General features: G+C 47.3%; 1 protein-coding gene across 10 annotated transcripts in view; it reads right to left on the reverse strand.

Moving 5' to 3' along the window:
* The window catches only part of SIPA1L3 (signal induced proliferation associated 1 like 3), a 218053-nt gene that overhangs the window by 116008 nt on the left and 79158 nt on the right, over positions 1–22887 (reverse strand). For 8 of the 10 annotated variants that reach the window (XM_019751421.2, XM_019751429.2, XM_019751427.2 and 5 more), the window contains exon 2: positions 15697–15764. The exons of the other annotated variants lie outside the window; for them this stretch is intronic. The gene's annotated coding sequence lies outside the window, so the exon portion shown is untranslated. The remainder of the gene's footprint in view (positions 1–15696; positions 15765–22887) is intronic. 10 annotated transcript variants of the gene reach the window in all.

Consider the following 22887-nt stretch of genomic DNA (forward strand, 5'->3'; position numbering starts at 1 on the left):
AATTACATACATAGAGTAAAATGTACCCATTTTAAGTGTACAGCTTGAAGAATTCTGGCACAAATTTACACGTGTAACCTACACCCTAAACAATACATAGAGGCTGGCCAATGACACATAGTTAACTGAACACCTGTTCCTTCCCCCCCAGTTCTCGATCTCAGGGAGGGTATGACGGGCCCATGTGTGCTTGGGGCCCTGTGGTGGCCGTGAGTGATTATGAAGCTATTTCTTTCCACACGATTGATGAGGCTGGAACCAGGGCACCTTCCTTGTACACTAAGCCCCTTTACAGCCCTCCAAACTGTGGGACCAAACACGGGCGAGGACCGGCAAGTCAGGATCCGGGAGCCATCACCGACCCTCTCCTTCTGAGGCTGTACCCCTAAGAGGCTCTCCAGCAGGTTCACTTTTCTCCACTGCCAGGTCCCCTTGCCTTCTCTCTCGTACGAGTCTCTGACCCCAATCCCTCAGTGCGGCAGGCAGAGTTACCGTTTAAAACTGCAGCCCTGACTGAAATCCTTACGAGGCTGACCTCAGGGTCAACTCTAAATTCCTCCCCAAGGCCAACAAGGCCCTGTACTCTGCCCTGCCCATCATCCCGGCCTCTCCGGACCCAGCCACCCTCCACTCGCCCCTTCTCTCGCCTCCAGTCCTACTGGCAACTTTTTCTTAATAGAAATTTTTATTGAGATAACTGTAGACTCATGTACACTTGTAAGCTACAATACAGATATATATATATATGTTTTGTTTTGTTTACCCAGTCTGCTAAATGGCAACATTTTGCAAAATTATAGTGTAACATCATAACCAGGATACTGACATTGATATAGTCTGCTGATTTTATTCCCATTTCCTGCACTCATTTGTGTGTGCGTGTGTGTGTGTGTGTGTGTATTTAGTTCTGTACAATTTCATCACATGTGTAAGAGTGGGTATTCACCATCACAAGCAAACCTGAACAGTCCCATCACCACAAAGATACCTTGGGTGACCTTTTATAACCATACCCACCTCCCTGTAACCCTGTTCCCAACCCCTGACAGCCACCAATCTGTTCTCCATTTGTATAATTTTGCCATTTAAAAATGCTGTCTAAATAGAATTACCCTATATGTAAGTAACCACTTGGGACTGGAATTTTTCACTCAGCATAATTTCCTAGGGTTCATTGAAATTGTTGCGTGTATCAACAGTTTGTTCCCTTTTACCGCTGAGTAGTATTCCACGGTATGGATGTACCAGTTTGTTTAACCTTTCATCTGCTGAAGGTCATCTAGGCTCTTCCCAGTTTTGGGCTACAATGAATAAAGCTGCTATGAACAACTGTGTATGAGTTTTTGTGTGAACATAAGTCTTACTTCTCTGGGAGAAATACCCTACAGTGCCATGGCTGGGTTACATGAGAGCGGCATATTTAGTTTTTAAGCAGCTGCCAGTCTGTATTCAGGAGCGGCTGGACCAATTGACAGGCCCAGCAGCAAAGCAGGAGAGGTCCCGTTCCTCCACATTCTTGTCACTAGCAACTTCGGTTCATTCATTCAATAGATAGGTGTTGAGCAGCTCCTGTGCACAGTACCTGTGCCAGGTACTGTTCTAGATGCTGGGTTTATAGCAACAAAAAGACATATGTTGGATTATCAAATAAGAGCCAATAGGCTAAAGGGTGTAGACAGGCAACGCACAAGTCAAAACTGATTATGGTAAGTACTCAGGAGATAATAAACAGGGTGACGTGATAAGGAGAGAGAGTGTGTGTGTGTGTATGTTGGAAGAGTGAGCAGGAAGGGGGTATCTCATAGTGATTACGAAGCCAGATGCCATGAGTTCAAATCCTGGCTCCACCACTTCCTAGGTGTGTGGCTCAGACAAGTGACCTAACTAACCTGTGCCTCAGTTTCCTCATCTGTAAAATTGGACGGTACCTACCTTATAGGGGTGCTGGGAGGATTACGTGAGTCAATACCCACAGTATACTTAGCAGTAAGGATCAGACCTAGATGGGAAACCCTGTTTAAGAGTCTCTGTAAGAGTCTCTTGACCACCTGGGTGGCACTGCTAAGAAGTCACAGTAAGCTTTCTGGGTTTTCTGGGACACAATGGCCCCAAGTGCTTGGAAAATCCTCCCACCCCGCCTGCCCCATGGAGTCAGGGCCCACTTTGCTCTGGGAGTGGGCAGCCTTGGGTACAGCAGAGGGAGGGCCAGCAAGGTCCTCTAGTCACCCAGCAACTGCAGGGGCTGCTCCAGTAGAGGAGAAGCCAGGATGAAGGATCAGGGGAACGTCTCACGGGACCTGGGCCTCTCTACACCCCAGGAATCTGACACTATTCTCAGGCTGGAGGGGGGCCCTTGCTGAGGGGCTGGGGCACAGGGCCTCCTCCCTAAACTCATGGCCCACAGAATAGCCATTCCTGTGCAGTGAGTGCTAAGCAGACACAGGTAATCTGGAAACTCCCCTTCCCACCCTGTCCCGCCTCTTTCCAGGGCCTGGCCCAGAAGAGGAAACTGAGAAAAGCATATTGGTTGGCATCTTACAAAAGAAATAGGGAACTGGGGAGAAGGGGGAAGTGCTGTTGGCAGTGCCAGGCCTGGGAGGAAATGAGGCTATCCTTCTGGGAAGTGGGCTGGGGTCCCTTCTGAGAGGAAGGGATCATGAGTCAGTACGGCCCCAAGCCTTTCTGAGCAAGAGGCAGTGTAGTGGTGGCCTGTTTTGCAGGCCTCCTAGTGACCTGGGATGGATCAGCAAGCTGCTTCTTTCCTAGATATTGAGTCTGGAACCAGGGCACCTTCTCCTTACATAAAGCTCCTTTCAACCCTGCAGACCGAGTGGCCAGATGACAGCACAGCCAGCACTTCAAGGTGCCGAGGGGCAGGCCGCAGTCTCTGACCCTCACCCTGGCGTGTATAATAGCAGTTGGTACAAACTGTCGGGGGGTGGGGGGAAGCACGTTGGGACACCCAGCCTAGAAAGTACATGCACTAGTGAAAAAAACAAGCGGGTCATCCATTGCTCTTCTTTAAACCCTTTCATGGTGCCCCGAGGCTGTGGGAAAAAAGTCCAAATCTCTAACGAGGGCTCACGAGGTCCAGTATGACTTGCCTGCTGACCTTCCCCCATCACTCTGCTCATGGCACACTGGCCTCTGGTCTACAACACACCTCAGGGCCCTTTGTACAGGCTCTACTCCAGGTCTAACATCCCCCTCCCAACCCAGCCCTGGGCAAGTTCCTATTTATCCCTCAAGTGGAGGCTTCTCTGACCCTCCCAGCCCCACTCCAGCCATGAGAAAGACCCCCACCTCCAACCCTGTTATTCTCTCTCAAGACACTCTGGACTTTCTCTTGAGACTTTAATTACCAGTTGAATGATGTGGCTATCTAACCGATGATTTGATATCTATCTCTCCCCCACTGGATGGTGAATGCCATGAAGTCAGAATAATGGTAATAAGACCATTAAACAACAGCTCACATTTATTAAACACCTACAGGGTTTTCTAGCATTATCTCACCGACTCCTCACAACAGCTCCATGAGGTCAGTATTATTATCCCATTTCACAGATGGGGAAGCTATGTGAGTCCTGCCCACAGGCATTCAGTAAATGGTTTGTGTGGGGGCTACCCAGATGAATGGGTTCTATTTCCAATGATTCCTTTCTCCTAATATCTATGGGGGAACAGATAAGAGCCCACTGGGGACAGAAGCCCAGGTCCATAGGACAGGCACATTTTGCCATACTGTAGAGGGATAGCTTCTGATCCCAAGGGCCTCTTCTGGTTCTAATCCCCCCGCCCCAATCCGAGAAGACATTAACACATTTTTCTTGCACAATTCCCGTGTGTCAGACATGGCCTGAGCACGAGAGACACAGCAACAAACAAAACCCACGGGACCCTACCTTCACACAGCTCCTGTCGCTGGGGATGTGGACACAGGCCCTGTCTCTCTAGGAAAACAGATCAGTGATTGTCGGGGGACAAGAGGGAGGAGAAGGATGAGGGGGAGCATAGGGGAGCTTTCGGAACTATTCTGCATGATACTGTCATGGAGGATAAATGTCACATATTTGGCAAAACCCACACAATGTAAAACACAGAGTGAACTCTAATGTAAGCTATGGACTTCGGTTAGTAATGATACACCAATATTGGTTCATCAGTTGTAACAAATGTAGCACGCTAATAATACAGGATACAATAGAGAATGTGAGGTGGGGAGAGAGGGAGTTTGTGGAACTCTCTGTACTTTATGATTAATTTTCTGCAACCTAAAACTGCTCTTAAAAAATAAAGCCCCCCCCGCCCCGAACCCGCTCCTATCAGCCATTTGTCCCTCATAATGACCAACCGAGCAGCCGTCTCCTGGCCCTCATCTCCCTCCTGCCTTACCTGACCTCAGGGCTCCATGCTCTCCTGGTCTCTTCCCTCCTCCTGGCACCTGCCATCCCAGCCTCCTGATTCCTCACCATCTCTCTGGACAGTTTGTCTCTTCTCCATCCACACCCCTCCCTTGGTGATCTCATCTGGTCCCTGGCTCTAAATACCATTACTTTGTGAAGGACTCTTACATTTCTTTCTCCAGCTTAGACTTCTCCCCCGATCTCCAGATATGAATAGCCATCTGCCTCCGAGCCAGCTCACAACAGTCCAAAAGGCATCTCACAGTCAACAGACCCAAAGCTGCATTCTAGATTCTTCATATCACCATCAACTACTTGTAAACTTCCTCTCTGGTGCACAACTCAACGCCTGCACTACTTACCTGGTGTTCAGGCCAAACCCTGGTATCACCCTCCACCCTTCTCTCTCACCCCCACATCCATTCACACTGTTGACTCCACCTTCAAAATATGATTAGGATTCCCCCTCCCCGACTGTCTCCTGCCTGGACCATGGACATATCAGCCGCTTCCTCCCCAATTTCCTGGCTCCTACCGCTGCTCCCACACACAGCCAGAGGGCCTCGTTAACGTGCGTCAGATCACGTTCCTCCTCTGCTCAGAACCCTCCCACCGTACATTTGGGGGAAAGCCTCAGTCCCCACAAGGCCGCACATGTGATTCTCTGACCTCATCTCCTCCCATGTTGTCTTTTATTTTAGTAACTAACGTGGGTGTATAATGGTATCTCACTGTGGTTACCATTTGCATTTCCATGATGATGATTAAGGAGGGCAAGGTACTTTAAATAATAAATATAAATATTTACACAGCATTTATTATGTGCCAGGCACTATGCTGAGTGCTTTATATATACAGCTGCATGATCCCATTCTGAACCTCTTAGGCTGGGTGTGTATTGGATAATTAGGATTCTAGAAAGGTAATATGGAGCCTGTGTTTGGCAGGGTCTAGGGGAGCACCCATCATACTGGTATTTCTGCAGCAAAGATAATCTGTCTGTTTGGATCACTTCCACCTGGGATTGTAGATCTGTATTAAATCCCTGAACCCCACAACCACTTTATGAGGCAGGTAGTATTATCACCTCTATTTTATAAAAGGGGAAACTGAGGCACAGTTACACAGAAGTGGAGGGCTGGAATTCCAACACAGGCCATTATTACTACTGTCCTCTATACTGGTTCTTAGGATAGCTGACAAGAAATTAATTGATGCTGAATGAACAAATGAACGAATGAATAAATGAACAAGATTAAGCTGGGAAAATCCGAGAACTCAGGCTGTCCAATGAGTTATTGTTCCTGGCAGGAAGGTCAAACACCACTGAGCTAATTGTGTGTGTTTAATCTAATTAATTTATTTTGAATACAAGATCTACCCAAATATAAAGCAAGACACCCCCATCACCCAAAATACTCCTTAGAAATAATAGTTGTCTTTTTAGTATTATTTTATTTTGAACAAAATACTGTTTTGAAAAGACACATTAGCATCTAAAGACTTCCATGATGCTACTTTTGGAAACAGTGAAAAAGGGGGCATTATATATTATAACAGATTTAGCAACTATTCCCAAGGGCTTGACTTCACAATTCCAAGTGTTAGAAGTCACTTAAACAGCCCCTTTAAAGATTCCTTTAAAATGCAAGATAGGGACAATAATTGTAAGCAATATTCATTCAATTTAAACAAAATACTTACTGCATATAGAAAGGCATTTAAATTAGAATTTGAAAACTGAAAAAAGAGTGTGGAAGGCCATACTGAAAACAGTCTTGAAGCAAAGTGCCACTGTGTGGGGTAAAATTAAATTTTCCTGAACTGTCTGTCATTTACTCTTCATCCTGGAACAATTAGTCTGACTGACTCAAAAAACAAGTGCTTATATAACCACTTCTGTATGTTCACATTTATTCATTTATCCATTTCAGTAACTGTCCTTAAAAAAAAAAAATCAAAGTTTGTTTAATGTGACACAGTAAGCTAGTGGCTACACTGTAGAGATCACCAGTACACAACTAAAAGGGGAATTAAAACACCTGTCTAATGATGTATGACTGGGTTCCCGAAGCTTGGGATATAGTTTCCAGTGACAACATAATACACAGATTCAAGAAGTGCCATATCACAAACACTTTGGATGGATGTGGAGAAGCAGCATTCCGGAAATACGTGTAAATGCCTGAAAAAGTGACTCTAATGATGATACAGATGCCTGTGAAGAGTGTAACATTGTCTTATGATATGTGAGAGGACATAGGCAACATTTTGAATTCAACATTTTTGATATCATGATACTGAAGGTATCACATAATTAATAAATTAAGAAATATAAATCGGCAGCTGATTACATCATCTATATCCCTAAATATTTCAAGTGGGTCCCTAATATTTTTTTTTAAGCCTTCTCTTTGGAAAGATGGGAAATCACCTTGCTTTGGGACACATAAGGTATTTGTTTTTTTTAGTATATATTTTTTTAATCTGGAAGATACATATCAGCTTGCAAAACTGATTATCTTGGAGGATTCTGTGTTCTTTCTTTTCTTTTTTTTTAAACAACAAGGATTACTGGGATAATCAGACATGCAAGCAAACAATACAGCTTTATAACGTGAAGCTCACCCAAGGACACGATAAAGTAGTAGTCCTCACCCTCAGCCGCACCCTGGAAACATCTGGGAGCTTTAGAAAAACATCCCACGCCTGGTCCTACCCTCAGTGAGTCTAATGAATTGGTCTGGGTGGGGCCCAGGCCTTGAAGTTTCTTAAAGCTCTCATGTAACACTAATGTGCAGCAACAACGAGTATCAATTTTAAAACAAAATTTTTCAAGTTTTTTCTGTAGAACATGTTAACTCGTTTAGAAAATAAAAAGGCTCCACAGTCAAAGAAGCAGGTTTCTTTCCTGCAAGATTTCTCAGAGGCTGTCATATGCAAACGTACACCATGATTTTTACAAGAGGAAGACACAATACATGGTGGATATCCGTGTGTGTGTGCGTGTGTGTGTGCGCGTTTGTCTGCTCAGCAGTCCTTTCAGTCGGCCATGCTGTCAGCAAGCCCTGCCCAGTGGACCTCCTCACCTGCCGCTTCTCACTCTCCACTCTCCCTGTCCTGGTCCTGTCCTCCGCTTCCCATCTGGACTTTGGCAGCAGCCTCCTCCCTGCTTTCCCACTGGCTCTATAATTCACTGCCCACAAAAGTGGGCTACAGGAGATTCTTGGGGCACACAGAGTTTGAAAAAGTTTGTTCCCACCTATAACTGCACGCAGTGTCCTTAACTGTCATCCTATGATGCCGGAAGGGACCTGCCTTAACTTAAGGTGAAGGCAGCATCACAGACAGCAGAGCTGTTGATGCCACTGTTGAGCTGCCATGTTACAAGCCTAGAAGGCAGCCCAAAGAACCCTTGGAATTTGAGTTGGGGAGTCCACCCATTTCCTCACAGTTTAAGCCAGCACAAATGGGTTTTTTGTTACTTGTAAACCCAAAGCATCCAAACTACATGTTTTCTGTTAAAATTATCCTATTTATTGGTCATAAGTTTATTCACCAAGTAAAATGACCCTATTTTTCTTGTTTATTGCCTGTCTCCCCTGTGTAGAACAGCAGCTCCATGAGAGCAGGGATATATTTGTCTTATTCACTGCTGTGTCCCTAGTACCTGAAACACTACCTGCTGAAGAGTAGGAACTCAACATTTGTTGAAAGAAGGACTGAGGTCATTGAATCCTTTCAACAGCTCCAAAAGGCAGGTGTTACCAAAGCAAACTCCTTCCCAAAGCCACGTGGAGCCTGCGTGATCTGCCCCCACCTACCTCCCCCATTCATGACCCTACAGTTAGGCTGGCCACCTTCCAGTTCCTTTGCAGAGTCATGTCCTCCCCACGTCCAGGACTCTGCCGCCACTGTTCCCTCTACTGGGAACACTCTCCCCCTTCCACTAAGGCCTACTCGTTCATCAGGCCTCCTCACGAATGGCAGGCCTCATGACAGACAACTCCTAACCAACTCAAACATGCCAGGGCCCCTCCGATATGCTCTCATGGCTCCTCCACTGGGGCACTTAGCACAGATGTAATTACACAGCTGTTTCTGTAATTACTTACTTAGCTCCTGTTTCCTCCACTGAACTATGAGCCCTTAGAAGGCCCGGCACACAGTTGGTGCTTAATAAATACCACACCTGTTTCTTGTGGCCAGGATATTTACTGCTCACTGAACACCCATGTGCTCCCCCTGCCCCCCCCATTTCCAGCCCCTTGCAGCTGGGCAGGGCCACACAACTTCCAGGTGTGAGTGGAAGTGAACTGTGTCGCTTTAAGTGCTGCTGTGTGACCCTTTAGGTCCCTTGTTCTGCCATAGTGACCCTGGAGGCTGTGTGTTCCAGTCGTAAGGCTTGATGACAGGGAATTCCTGTTAGCCTAGGTCCCTGATGTACAAAGTCAAGCCCCCTGACTTGCCTTGTGTCACAAATACGAAATCGACATTTGTTGTATCCCAATTTACAGGATTTCAGGATTAATTTGTTACTGCGGCAAAACCTTGCCTATCACTGGCCGTCCTGTGGATGAATGAAGGCAGCCAGAGGCAGAGGTGACAGTGATCAGACTGGGAGGCGAGGAGCGAGGCACTGACCTCAGTGAAAGGATGACAGAGGGGGGCACGGAACAACTACAGAGGCTCCTTGACTTCTGACAGGGTCACGTCCCGATAAACCCATCACAAGTTGAAAATATCGTTAAGTAAAACATGCATTTAATACAACTAACCCACAGAACTAGCTCAGCCTAGCCGACCTTAAATGTGCTCAGACACATTAGTCTACAGTTGGACAAAATCATCTCTTTGCTGCTGCCCAGCAGAGAGAGGATCTTACTGCATGTTGTCAGCTCGGGGAAAAAAATCAAAATTCAAAATTTGAAGTACGGTTTCTACTGAATGTTCAATGCTTTCGCACCACTGTAAAACCGAAAAATCTTAAGTCGAACCTTTGTTAAGTTGGGACCGTCTGTACTCCCTGGGGAATTGCCACTTTTCATTCCTGACTCGGCAGATGAAAGGACCCAGAGGATTCGCCAGCCCCCTGACACCTTTCAGACAGAGCTTGCTTCAGAGGTCCTCATCAAACACAGTTCCTTAGGGATCACAACTAAGTGTCCACCTCTGGGGACAGGAGAAGGCTGCTTAGAAGCCCTAACACCCTGGAAAACTCTGTTAGCTGGAGGAAGCTGAACAGCAAGGCTGCATGAAGGGCCTCGGCTAATTCGGGCTGACAACCTTCCCATGGAATCACCCAATGGGACTCTGCCATCCCGGCTCCATCCCAGAGAATAAATCACACTGTCAGGTCTAATTTGGGACTTGGCTGATGGGCTGAGCAGAGCATCCATGCATTCTGGCCACAGAGGTCAAGGTCAGCCCATATTCTAGAAGCCAGTGCTGAGAGGCCCAAAGACTAGATGGAAAGGGGTCCAGGAGTCCAACAGCTGTGAGTTTCCAATACAAACCAAAGAAGCTCCTCTCTTCTCCCACGAAATTTCTGGCCCAGGCCTCAGCTGCACAAGCCGTTCCCACAGCCGGTCCTCCCTATCCAGGCACCACACAAGCTCAGGCTTGGGCATAAGGTAACCACTCATATTTGGAGAGTAAATAATCACAACAGGGGCTGCTAACACTATGTGACAGGCTGGTGACTAAGCTGTCTAACCTCTCGCATGCAGTAAGGAAGGGCTAATGAGCCAAGCTACCACCACTTCATCGCCACCATCTCATCTATTACGTGACTCCTCTGTGCCAGGCACTGTTCAGGTACTTGAGACTCGTAGTCGCCTTTTAATTCTCCTAAACCACCTAAGGAGAAACGAACTCCCAGGGTTCGGCTCCCCACATGGGCTCGTCACTGACTAAGCTTAGAACCAGGTTAGCTAGAGTCTGGAGCCTGTGCTCCTGGTCACTGCGTCAACCAGTTTTGATTTCACCTCCTTCAAGAAGCTTGTCCTGAAACCCAAGTCGGGGTCAGGAGTCTCCTTTGGACTCCCACAGCCCTGTGGATTCCTCTATTAGAACCCTTATCACTTTGGGGTGTTTACCTACAGAGCTTTCCCAAATACTGTGACCTCTGAAAAACGTGGAGGTTGGCAGCGCCAACCCCCCCCCACAGTCAAAAATCCACGTATAACATTTTTTTTTTTGGGGGGGAAGGGGAACAGGACTTTAATGGGGAACAGTATGTCAATCTTAGTTGTGGAGGGTGCCGTTCAGCTTCAAGTTGTTGTCCTTTCAGTCTTAGTTGTGGAGGGCGCAGCTCAGCTCCAGGTCCAGTTGCCATTGCTAGTTGCAGGGGGCATACCCACCATCCCTTGCGAGAGTCGAACCAGCAACTTTGTGGTTGAGAGGATGTGCTCCAAACAACTGAGCCATCCGGGAGCTCAGCGGCAGCTCAGCTCAAGGTGCCATGTTCAATCTTGCGGGACTCGAGGAGTTGAATTGGCAACCGTGTGGTTGAGAGCCCACTGGCCCATGTGGGAATCGAACCGGCAGCCTTCGGAGTTAGGAGCACGGAGCTCTAACCGCCTGAGCCACTGGGCCGGCCCCTCCACATATAACTTTTGATTCCCCAAAAATTTAACTACTAATAGCCTACTGTTGACCAGAAACCTTACCGATAACATAGTCAATTAATGCATATTTTGTATATGTATTATATATTGTATTCTTATAATAAAGCTGGAGAAAAGAAAATGTAAAAAGAAAATCTTAAGAAAAAATTCATTTACAGGATTTATTGACAATAATCCACGTATAACTGGACCCACTCAGTTCAAACCTGTGTCGTTCAAGGGTCAACTGTATTAATCGCTCCAGGATGGAAACCCAAGTCCAAACCCTTCATTTTACAAAGGAAGGAAGTGGAGATTCAGGAAGGAGACTTGTCATGAGTTTCACTTAAGGAAGGGGAGATGGAGGAAGGAAAAACTGCTCCTTGACGTATGCCTATTCCTCCTCTAAGGCCCAAAGATGCTTCTTGGAGAGCTCCCTGACCCCTAAACTGGGCTAGGCACCTCCTCTGGGCTCCCACCATCCCCTGGTCTTTCTCCTTACAGCCCTGAACACTCTGGGCTGTCACTGAGGGCCTGCCTCCCTCACTGGACAACGAGCCCCACAAGCGCAGGGCCCACACAGGCTTGGGGCTCTCACACCCACACCTCAGGGTACGAGAGGGACAGGCACAGAGGAGGCGCATATTAAGTGTATTGAGTGGACCAGCAGAACCCCAAGAAAGGAAGAACCCCAGGGCCAGAAGCCTCCCGCAGGGAAGGATAATTAAAAGCACAGGTACAATTTGTTTGGAGAAGGGAGGCCAGCAGAAGTCTTCTCAGCCATCTGCAAGCCCTGAAGGGCTGCCAGCAAGACGAGGGGCCGGTGCTGCTACCAGGACCAGACCAGAACCAGTGAGAGGTAGTTACAGGAGCGGATGTGATTCACAAGAAAGACTTTTAATGACCAAAACTTCCCCAAAGCAAAATATGCTGTCCTCTTCCTCCCTTGCTGGAAGAACTGAGACAAGATAGCTAGCCGTCTGAGCACCCAGGACCTCTCAGGAAGCAACAAAGTATAGTGGACAAGGGCCAGGGCTCTAGAGACAGACTGCAAAGGTTCCCACCGCGGCTCCTCTACTTGGCAAGGGGCTTCACCACTCTGTGCCTCAGTTTCCAAGTCATTGCTATGGGGGGATGACAGCAGCAACTTACCAGGCTGGGGGTAAGGACTGAATGAGATCATGCACGTACAGTGCTTACAGCAGGGCTTGGCACAGAGTCAGCACCCACTAATGTTAATTACTACTGTTTTTCTTCCTCTGTGGAGCCAGATACTGCTGGCTGCTAACCCAACTGACACTCTCAATTTCCTTTTTCTCTGGCTTCCTCCTCAGGAGAGGCTGAAAAGCTAAATGAAATTTCCCACCCTCCTTGGAGTTAGGGGGGCCATGTGACCCGTTTTTGGCCAGTGAGATGTAAGTGGAACCTTCTGGGGGGATTCTGGTAGTGCTTAAGCAGTCCAGCAGTGAAGACCACGTGCTGCTAGGGCTGACCCCCATCCTCCTGGATCTGGCTAGAGCTGCAGCGGCAACTTCACCACCGTGAGGAGAAGGCCAAGCGAACCAGAGGTTCCAGCCTGAACACCACTCAGCCTCTGAACCGACGTCGGCAGCCAAGTACCTCCAGGTCTGTTGTGATGGGAGAGAAATCAATCCTCATTTGTTTAAGCTGCTGGGAGCTGAGTTGTCTGTTCTTGCAGCTGTAAGCATTCCTGCCTAATGCACCCACCATGAAACAAATGGCCGTGGGTATATAATCGTTTGCCAACCTCAGTTCCAATTCCCGGCTGAGACCCATAACTAGAGGAGAAAGAGTGGAAGGCTGAGCCAGGGCAGTGTTTACCAAAGCTCAGCTGTGTTCCGCCCTTCCTTTTCAGCTGCATCTATGTCTTACCTGTATAATTATTTACTTAATATTTTAAGTCAACTCATATTTGCACTTAAATATATATGCATATATGTAAAAGGGACTCCACATTACCACCAAACTGCGAAATTGGAATCTTTTGCTACAAAGGTAACTTAATAAATATAATAAAACAAACAAAATACATTCATCCACATACCACTAAAAATGATCTGATATAGCACAATTTGGGTGCAATGGACTAGCAAGAATTCCTTACTGTTTTCTTCTATTGGGGAAAAAATATTAGAAGATGCAGCAATACTTGGCATTTCCACAGGGCTGCATGCACTACAGAGAAGTAGGGGCTGCCCCTCAGAGAGGGAACACATTTTCCTGTTTGCCACGAATCCCGAATCTGAAAACCCTGATCCAAAGTGAAATAGTTTACTTAGATCTCCCACTGGCGGTGGAAGAATGCGGTCGGGCACCTGCCTCATTCCCTCCACTCAGGGCCGCCTTAGAGGGACTTGCCAGCTCACCTTGTCTAAAATCACCCCGATGACTCCCAGCCAGTCCCATTCCTGCTTTTCTCATCTCTGCAGTACTTGCCCTTCGTTAACCTGTTTATCTATTTTTATCCTCCAGGAGAATGTTAGGGGAAGGATTTTGTTTATTTTGCTCATTCCTGAATCCCCAGTACCAGTAGGTGCTCAAATGCATATTTGTTGAGTAAAGGTGAGCAAAGGAAAAAACCAAATGCGTGAGTAAACGAAACCCCATTCCTGCTTTCCAGTTCCCTAAGGTGCTGGTTACCATGTAGAAAAAAACGCTGGTTCTCCTGAGGTTTGAGAGGCAATACTAGACATTCACTCATAATTTGGGATCTTTCACCACGCTGACAAGGAATGAGCTAGAGTAAAATGAGTATCTAGGAAACCACACGGATACATGTTAATAAACTGAAAGTTGAAATAAATGAGAGATAAGGAACAGGTCTTCCTTACAGAATTAATTATGTGGACAATGAATAAATGTAGAAGGAAAGAGGGACACACAGAAATCACCACGAGGAAAATACTACAGTAAAAATTGTTGCAGGCAAGAGTCACCTCACCAATGCATGCCCAAGTTAGCAGGAGGAAGTCTGAGGAGAAACAAGTATACTCTCAAAGTACCTCCCCCAAGATATCTATCAATGACAAAGAGAAAAACAGTTACTTTACAGTGGAGAAACTTAGCAGACAGCACCTTAACTAAGTGACCCAGATTCACATCACCAGCGATAAGACGCGCAGACATAATGGGCCCCCAGCATGGTGCACTGAGGAGGGCACATGACCTCTGAGGTGTTCTGCCAAGTACTGCATAACCTCCAACTAGTCTTGAGAAAACACCAGACAAACCCAGACCGAGACATTCTACAAAATAACAGAGCAGTCCTCCTGCAAAGTGTCACAGTCACAAAAGACAAGGAAAAACTAAGGAACCGTTACAGATCAGAGGAGATTAGGACACGTGACAACTAAATGCAGTATGAGGTCTGGGGTGGGATCTTGGAACAGAAAAAGGACATCAATGGAAACACTAGTGAAATTTGACTAAAGTCTGGCATTGAGTTCATAGCCTTAGACCAGTGGTAATTTAGACCAGGGGAAGCTGGGTGAAGCGTATATGTGGACTCTACTATTTTTGCAATTTTTTTGTAGGTCTGAAATTCTTTCAAAATAGAAATGTTCATAAAGAATTGTGCTGAGAAGCATCCTTTGATGGAAATCTGGCCCCCAGAGACAGTCCCACAAACAAGCTCCTGGCACCCAAGCAGAGCCTTAGGCCTGAATGAAGGAATGTGATGAACCCACTAAACGGCCAAGAGAGAAGTTACTGTCTAGATTCACTCTAGTTCCCAAAGCTTGCTGACCAGTCCCTGTAACTCAGCCAACACTCCCTGCGTGCCGAGTAGATGGACGCCAGAATCTTCCACTCTCCCACTTTCCACACCATTAGGGTCTCTTGGTGCTTTGAGGATGACACCAAGCACCCTCCTTGCCTCCTGCCCACAAAGGCTGGTGTCCTCACTTAGGAAAACACCCCACTACCAACTGGAATGCCCCATACCCACGGTCCACTCCCCCACTTAGAACCTCTCTCAAAGAAACAAAAAAGGGTGTTCACTAGCAAAAAACCAGAAACTCAAAATAACATATTTAAAATCTTTCGGTTACAGGTATTTACCATATTTACATACTTCAATTATGTAGAGATACCTACACTGTATTTTTTTGCCTGTGGAGAAACAGCACATTCACACAGGGGGAGATGGAGCAATTCTGCATCACGACTGTGGTGATGGTTACACAACTGCATGCATTTGCCTAAACTCAAAAAACTGTATACACCAAAGAGCGAATGCTGCTTTCTGTACATTTGAAAAATTCCGTTCAAAAAGTTAAAAAAAAAAAAAAAAGAAGTGTGACACACTGATGTATGTTATGAACAAAGATCTCCAGGTCCACTACTGTTGGGGACAGTGGGAAACTGCTACAGAAGCATCTATATAACGTGGCTTCTTTATACAGCAAACTAAAATAGTAAGTGTGTACACACACAGGCAGGAATGTTCATGTATGGGAAGGAGTTGGGCAGGACACCCACCAACTACTGACCATAATTACCTCTGAGGGATGTTAGATTTGTGGGTGCAGGGAGGAACAGTGAAGGAGACTTCATCCTTCTCCTGATACTCTTTTGAATACATCTGTGTGTTTTTTTTAATAAAGAGGCTTAGGTGTACCAGTTGTAAGATTTAAGCAAACAAACAGCCAGACTGCACTCACCCTTAGTACGCTCTGGACTCTAGTGTTCCTTGAGGGTCCCAGGAGAGCTGATGTCAAAGGCTGTGCATCTACAGAGAGGAACAAAATGAGGTTATGTCTTTGGCCACCTCGAGCCTTCCTGCCACAGTATCCATCTGTCATTCACAAACTCACTCCCTCAACAAATATTTATCGAACACCTGCTCTGGGCCAGGCACCGTAGGGACACCAGTGACCAAGACAAAGCTGCTGTCCTCAGGGAGCAGACATTCCAGTAGGGGAGGAAGACAATAAACAAACACACAATACAAAATCAGGCAGCTGATGAGGAGAGTGGTAAGAGAAGGCCTGAGAGCACAGAGGCCTGAATGCAGGAGACCACGAACTGTGTGACTATGTGTGAAAGAGCCTTCTGGGCCACTGGCGTGGGCAGTGCAAAGGACCTGGGGCTCGCATATTTCTGTGGAGAATCTGAGGAAGAGCAGGAGGCCTGTGCGCCTGGTGCAGGGTGAGTAAGGGGATGAGTGGTGAGAGATGAGGGCAGGGAGGTGACAAGAGCAGATGGTAGGCCATTAGGAGGACATTTCCTTAAGACAATTGTGAGGAGCGGCAGAGAAACAGCACTTGTCTTGACTTGTAACTTTTACATTATTAATTTATGCTTTTGAATATTTGGTATGGTTGTTCATTATTTGAATGGATATTTCATGGAAACTTTACATTATTAATTTATGTTTTTGAATATTTAGTATAGTTGTTCATATTTGAATGGATATTTCATGGACGAATGAATGTCTTCAGCCATTGTCTGCATAGTTCACCATCCCTTTTCAGTTCACAGGCCAGGCACTAAGTCAGGAAGATGAGACCTGAGAGGACAACCCAGAACCTTCCTATATTTAATGGCCATTAAATAACAACTCTCTCTCCCTATATGCCAGGTTCTATCCTAGCAGACATGTGCTGACTCATATCTCTCTCCCAATAACCCTAAGAAATAGATACTATTATTATGTCCATGCTACAGATGAGGAAACTGAGGCACAGAGGGGGTAAGGAACCCACTAGCTGAGGCACCCAGCCAGTCAAAAGTATACTATAGCTGGGATGGACCCAGGCAGCCTGGCTCCAGAGCCCGCTCCTGACCACTTAGCTGGCCAGGTGACGCTGTCATGGCGTCCAGTGAAGAGAGGGCTAACTGCAGGCTGGCAATGCCTCCCCGACCCTCTTCCCCAATACTGCTATGTCCAAATGCTACCCACATGCCAAGGCCAAGGTCAAATGCCAGTCAGCTCCTCCAGGAAGTCTCCCAGGAAGGAAACCTTGCAAGCAACTAGCCAACTTTCCAGAGTCCAGGAATTAGGACAGTTTCAATAATCTTGTCCCTCGGGGTTCCTGGAGAAGTCAAAAGGGGTCCTTAATCCTTCTCATGCTAGGGACCCCTGTTGACAGCCTGGTAAAGAAGGGTGTGGATTTCTTCTCAGAATCATGTTTTTAAATGTATAAAATACAATGCACAGGATTACAAAGGAAACCAATTATATTCAGGTTATCAAAATATCTGTAAAACACAAACCAAATTGGAGATACAGTAATATATGTGCTTCTTTATGAATGCTTTAAATTATGAGATCTCAGTGGTGGGTCCAATAGTCCAATAACTATAGTAATTTGGAAGCAGATGAGTGTTATAATATTGCGATATCTGCAACAACTATAATGTGATATGGAAATATCTGTGATTTCTAGCAGTGAAAAAGTCACAGGTGTAGCTAATACACCTGTCTTAGCATGTGGCCCTCATTCAGAAGTAAAGAAAATGCTAAATTTCAGTTAGTTGGTAGAGAAAATAAAGATGCAATTTTTCCCAGCTGAATTCACGATCCTCTAAACTCCATCCAAGGGCCCTTCAAGGGTCCATGGTCCTGAGACTAAGAGCCCCTAAGCTAGACCTGAGACAGGGGAAAGGTGGAGCGTGTTCCCAGGGAAGATAACTGGGGTGGTGGGGCAGGCTTAGATCCTGTGAACGTCGATGGGAAGGGGTCCTGAGCATTGGCTGTTTGGGCTCACACTGCATCCGTTTCCCTTTCTGGGTTAGCCCCTGAACCTCACCTTTCCCACTCAACCCATGGAATTCCTGTGGCGATGACTCTACCCATGGGTTGGTAGGGAAGGGGGCACACAATCCATGCCTGGCTAATAAAGCCACTGCACCCCCTCTTCCCTGCCCCTGGACTCAGAGATTGCTCAGGGTGGCCCTCGCATTGAAGCCAGGTTGATAAGGTCCAATAAACACTAGTCTCGGGATATGTGCTGGGACTATGGGGAAAGAGATTATTTCCCCTGGGGATGCTAAGATGGTTAAATATACAGCAGGAGCTGCCTCCGAGTCATGAGATTAAAACCAACACAGAGAAATGCAGAGCCGGGAGGCAGAAGCACATAGGGTCCTGGCAGCCTTATGTACCTGGGAGGCCCCGGGTACAGCCATGCCTGAAGCCATTACATGTACAAGGTCCCAGGTTGTAAGAACATACATTTCCTCTTATCCGTAAGCTTGTTGACCTGGGTTTCTATCTGTTTACACAACGAAATGACTCTCAACTGACACAGAAGGGCCGAGGCGAATGCAGATGTTGATTCCCACAGCTCACTACCGAGCCACTTAGGAAAGCATAAAATAAAATTAGAAACAGTTACTATACATAGAAACAGCAAATACTGAAAAACACACAGTTTAAAAACTCAGAAACAGCCTCATAGGTCGTTGCTATCCCTAAGCTTGTCTATGAAGCCCTAACAATTTCGGTTTTCAAGATGCTTGGCAGGACAGGAGGGAACTAGAAGCACCCAGACCACTTTCTTTTATCACCAGACTTCCTGGGATATCAGGAAGCCCCTGCAACAAAGCTCCTGTAAAATTTTAATCGCTGCCTTTTAAATTGCAATGGAAATTGCTTTTCTGCCACTCTCACTTCCCCCCTTTTCTTTCTCTAGAGTAATGCATATGGCTCTTTAAAGACACATCCACAACCACGTGCAATGGTGCCCCATCTCTGAGCTGGGAATCTGCTTCCTGCCCACTGGAGGAAGCGGTGATGCCCATCAGTCTGGGGTCCCTCCAACATGGGAGGGGCCGCATCACGGAGGAAAATGCCAAGGGATTGTGGAAGTGGCAGCAAAGGTGGGCTACAGGGCCAGGAATTCAGCCAGGAGTCCAGATGTCCTAGAATCCTCCTCACACCACCTGAGAAGGGAGGATGCCCTTGGAGTTGACTCCGCAGTCCCAGCACACCCACCAGAGCAACAACCCTGGCCCACCTGTCACATACATTACACTCACAGGGCTGAGCAACTCACTTCCCAGGGTTTACATCAAGAAACAGAACCCCAAATGAAAGAACCTGGGGTTGAAAGGGTATCCTGGTGTGACTCCTAGACTGAATGGCTCCTCCCCTAATCCACAGTGATTGGCTCTGGGACAAACACATGATCCAAGCAGGGCCAATCAGAGCTCACCCTGGAAATTTTGCTGGAATTACTGGGGGAAAGGGATGGGATGTAAGGTAGGGGTTGCTGAGGGCTACTTTGTCACCCGGAAGGTGGCAGTGGGGCACCTGACAATGAAGTCAAAGCTGAGAGAGGCAGAGCTCAAAAGTGGAGAAGGGCAGAATCCTGACAAGAATACCTGAGTACTGACTCCAGTTAGGCCAGCTCTGGGATTTTTCAGGTCCTGGAGTCATTAACGTCCCTTTGCAGTTTAAGCGAGTTTGAGTTGGGGAGATTCTATCATTTACAACAGAAATAACGGACTGCTAGAACTGGCAGGGACCTCTGAAATCAATACAGCGATCCTTCAAGTTTGGGTGAAATGGTCCTTCTAAGAAGCTGACAAAATAAAACGATGTCATGTCTCTCCAGAAAAACACACACACAACAACACAATATACATTTTTCAAGGATATCAAAGACCTCTGAAGCTCCTGTCTATAGGAACTGGGTGAAGAATGCCTTGATCTAGTCCCATCTGTCCACTGTCTGAGGTTCAGAATGCTTAAATGAGTTGTCTGGGGCCGGGGCCTACCTACAGCCCCAGGGGGTTCCATTTTGAACTCCACTGAGTACGGTCGTCATGGGAAACTGCAAAGGGTCAGGGATGGAGTAGGTGAAGCTCCAGGTCCCACACTCCCATTTACCTACAGCAGCTCTCCTTTTTTCTGTTTTATAAAATGCGCTTTCAGGGAAGTGTCTGACCAAGTTCCATCACTTCACAATCAACATACGGAAAACCAACCTCTTACTACTACATTTCAAAGTACAGTTGATCCTTGAACAACCACAGTTGAAATTCTGTGTACGTATAACTCTATAGTTGGGCCTTCCCATCCATGGATCCCACCAACCACGGATGGAAAACAGTTATTTTGATCTGCAGTTGGGAATCCAAGGTTGGGAAATCACGGTGGGGAATGTAAAAATCCTGGGAGGTTTTGATCCTCATGGAAAGCCCGTGGAGCAGGCATCATCCCCTGGGTCCTGTAAGGTGCTTCCTTGGGGCCCGCCAGTGGGGTGTCGCTCTCTTGACCCCAAGGCAGCCGTGCACCGGGGCCTTTCTGTCCTTACTTCTGGACCTGACATTTCTAATCTTCCCTTGTACTTCCATCTACTCACTCATATGGAAAGGCTCACCCACGCACACACCTCGCCACTCTCCTTTACGTGGTCCTCCCCAAACACCAAGTCAGAAGCGGGTGGCTAATCTGACCAGTCAGAGACTGTGACTGTTGCTGGCACCTGCTTGCCCAGTGGGCAAGTTATTAGCCCCCAAAGCTGGGCCTACCAGCTCTTTTCTCTCCCTGTGCCCAGAGGGGGCAGCGGGCTCTTTCTGCTTTCTGCCTTGGAGCAGGACAAACAGCCTGGGCAGTGTTCACCCAACCTCTAAGAAGTCCTGGCCACACGTACCCTCCTGACCAAGTGCTGATGGGGGCAGCCAGGCCTTTCTCCTCCGTGTGAGTAGCTGATCCCGGCACTGAGATCTGAGGTAAAGGAGAACCACACCCACCCATTGGGGCCTTCTGCCTTAAGTTGCATTCTCCTTTCTAGATTTTACCAGAGCCTCATATTGGAGCATCAAGGACTTACATACAAATGACATGGTTCAAATGTTTTTCAATTAGAGAAGATTCCATTACACCCACCCCTATCCTGTCTTCAAAATAGTGACTCAGGAAAATATCTGTCATTCAACTGCCTCGACCCACCTGCCAACAAGGAAAAGCTGCTAGGTGAAGAAAGGACTTTGCCTTGGGAAAATCTAGGCCCTTGACCTCTGTACATATGGCAGCTGCTGAGATCATCTTGCAATTAATCACATTTTCTCTTATGACCTATATTCTATTAATAATACACACCGACGATTTAGCCCTCGTTCTTTCACTGATTGATTGATTCAGTCCAGAGTATGACTAAGGTTGGGTGACTGACTTCCAGGGGCTCACATCCTGTCCCCACTCCCTAACCCCAAAGATAAGCATCGTGATACAGGGCTTGAAGGACTTCACTGAGCAATGCCAGGGGGCTGGTAACTGTCCTGCCTCCAGCCCAGCCCAAGTAACTCGGTGGCAGAGCGGCTCAGGACAGACCTCCGCAGAGAAACTGCTCCAGGAAAGCAACAATCGTGACTGTTTCAGGCACAGCAGACTGGCTAAAATGTCATTCTGACACCACCAACAGTGCTGGAGTTGTGCAGTGAGGGGAACTCTCAGTCACTGCGGGTGGGAGCGTATTCTGGAACAGACATTTTGAGAGAACAGCTGGCAATTTCTTGTAAAGAGGAAGAGACAGTAACCTCATTGACACGCTTCACGGTCAACACTGACGGGTGTGGGATTCCCTGTCCAGTTCCCAGACCTATGTGGCATTGCAAATAAGTTCTCATTCTGACAGGTAACCTGAGGGTTTTGCTTTGATTTTACTACATACCAGGCACTGTTTTCAGTTTTCAGAACTATCGGCTCATTTAACCCTCACACCAACCCTGTGATATGGGGTCTACGAGCACCCCCTTCCCCCCCCCCCCCCCCCGTCAACAGACCACAACATGAGGCACAGCGAGGCAACTCGCTCGAGATCACACGCAGCGAACAGGTGGCACAGCTAAGAGGGATGTGAGCCCAGGGACCTGGCTCCAGCACCACCAACAATGCCACCTCCCAAACACAGCAGCTAGAAGAGTATGGGTTCAGCCTTGAGACCTATCTGACTCTACATTCAGAAATCAATTTCAGATGGATCAAAGAAAGACCCAAACGCAAAAGGAAAAACCCGTGTGTCTAGAAGGTCACACAGGAACGTATCTTCATGTTGAGGCAGGCAAAGATTTCTCACTCAGGGATTGTGAGTGTTTGCTCTCCTCACACAAAGGGTCAGATTCATCACACAGTCTGTCGTCTCTTCCCCAGGCTTCCGTTTTCCAGCTTGGAATGTGGGTGTAATAGCTGGATTTGAGAGGGTCCCTCTTGTCCCCAGGACACTACTCTGGCAGAACAGAAGGGCTGAACTCTTGGGGTATCCTGGCCTCCTGGGGAAGGTCCAACAGCCGTCTATCTTGTGGCCATGAGGGGGCCAGAGTCAGAGCAGCGCTGGCGTTAACTCTGACAAGCCACGGAGCCACATCCTCTCCCGCCAGTTCTATGACACAAACAACCTCCTAGGTGTTGAAGAGACATTGCCACTGGGGTATTGATCCTTGCAGCTGAGCGCACTCCTAACTGCACCTGCTACAGTCGGGCTCCAGCAGACACACGCTGTGCCGTGACCCTGGAGAGTCTGAAAACAGCGGGTAACATGGATCTGAAGGTGTCTCAAAAAGACTGGACTCAGAGATGAACTTCGGGCAATCTTTGGGAAGATGTCCACCACGCATGGCTGATCAGGGGTACCTAGAGATGACTCGGGGCCTGAATTAATTCTCAGAGGAGCTGGACTGGGATCCCCCCAGACTTCTAAGAGCAGCCAGGGAGTGTGTGATTTTAAAGGCCAAGCCCAGTCCACTGGCCCCAGGCTGCCTGGCTGGGGAAATCCTGCATAGCTTGTGGATCCTTTTTCCTCCTGTCACCAGGCATTTGCTAGACAGGCCAACCATTAAGCCCCTTCCTGCACTCCTATAAAAACAGCTCATCACTGCGGTTTTGACTGCTGGATGCTTTACCA

The sequence above is a fragment of the Rhinolophus sinicus genome, linkage group LG11 (genome assembly GCF_036562045.2).
Source record: "Rhinolophus sinicus isolate RSC01 linkage group LG11, ASM3656204v1, whole genome shotgun sequence".
Lineage (NCBI taxonomy): Eukaryota > Metazoa > Chordata > Mammalia > Chiroptera > Rhinolophidae > Rhinolophus > Rhinolophus sinicus.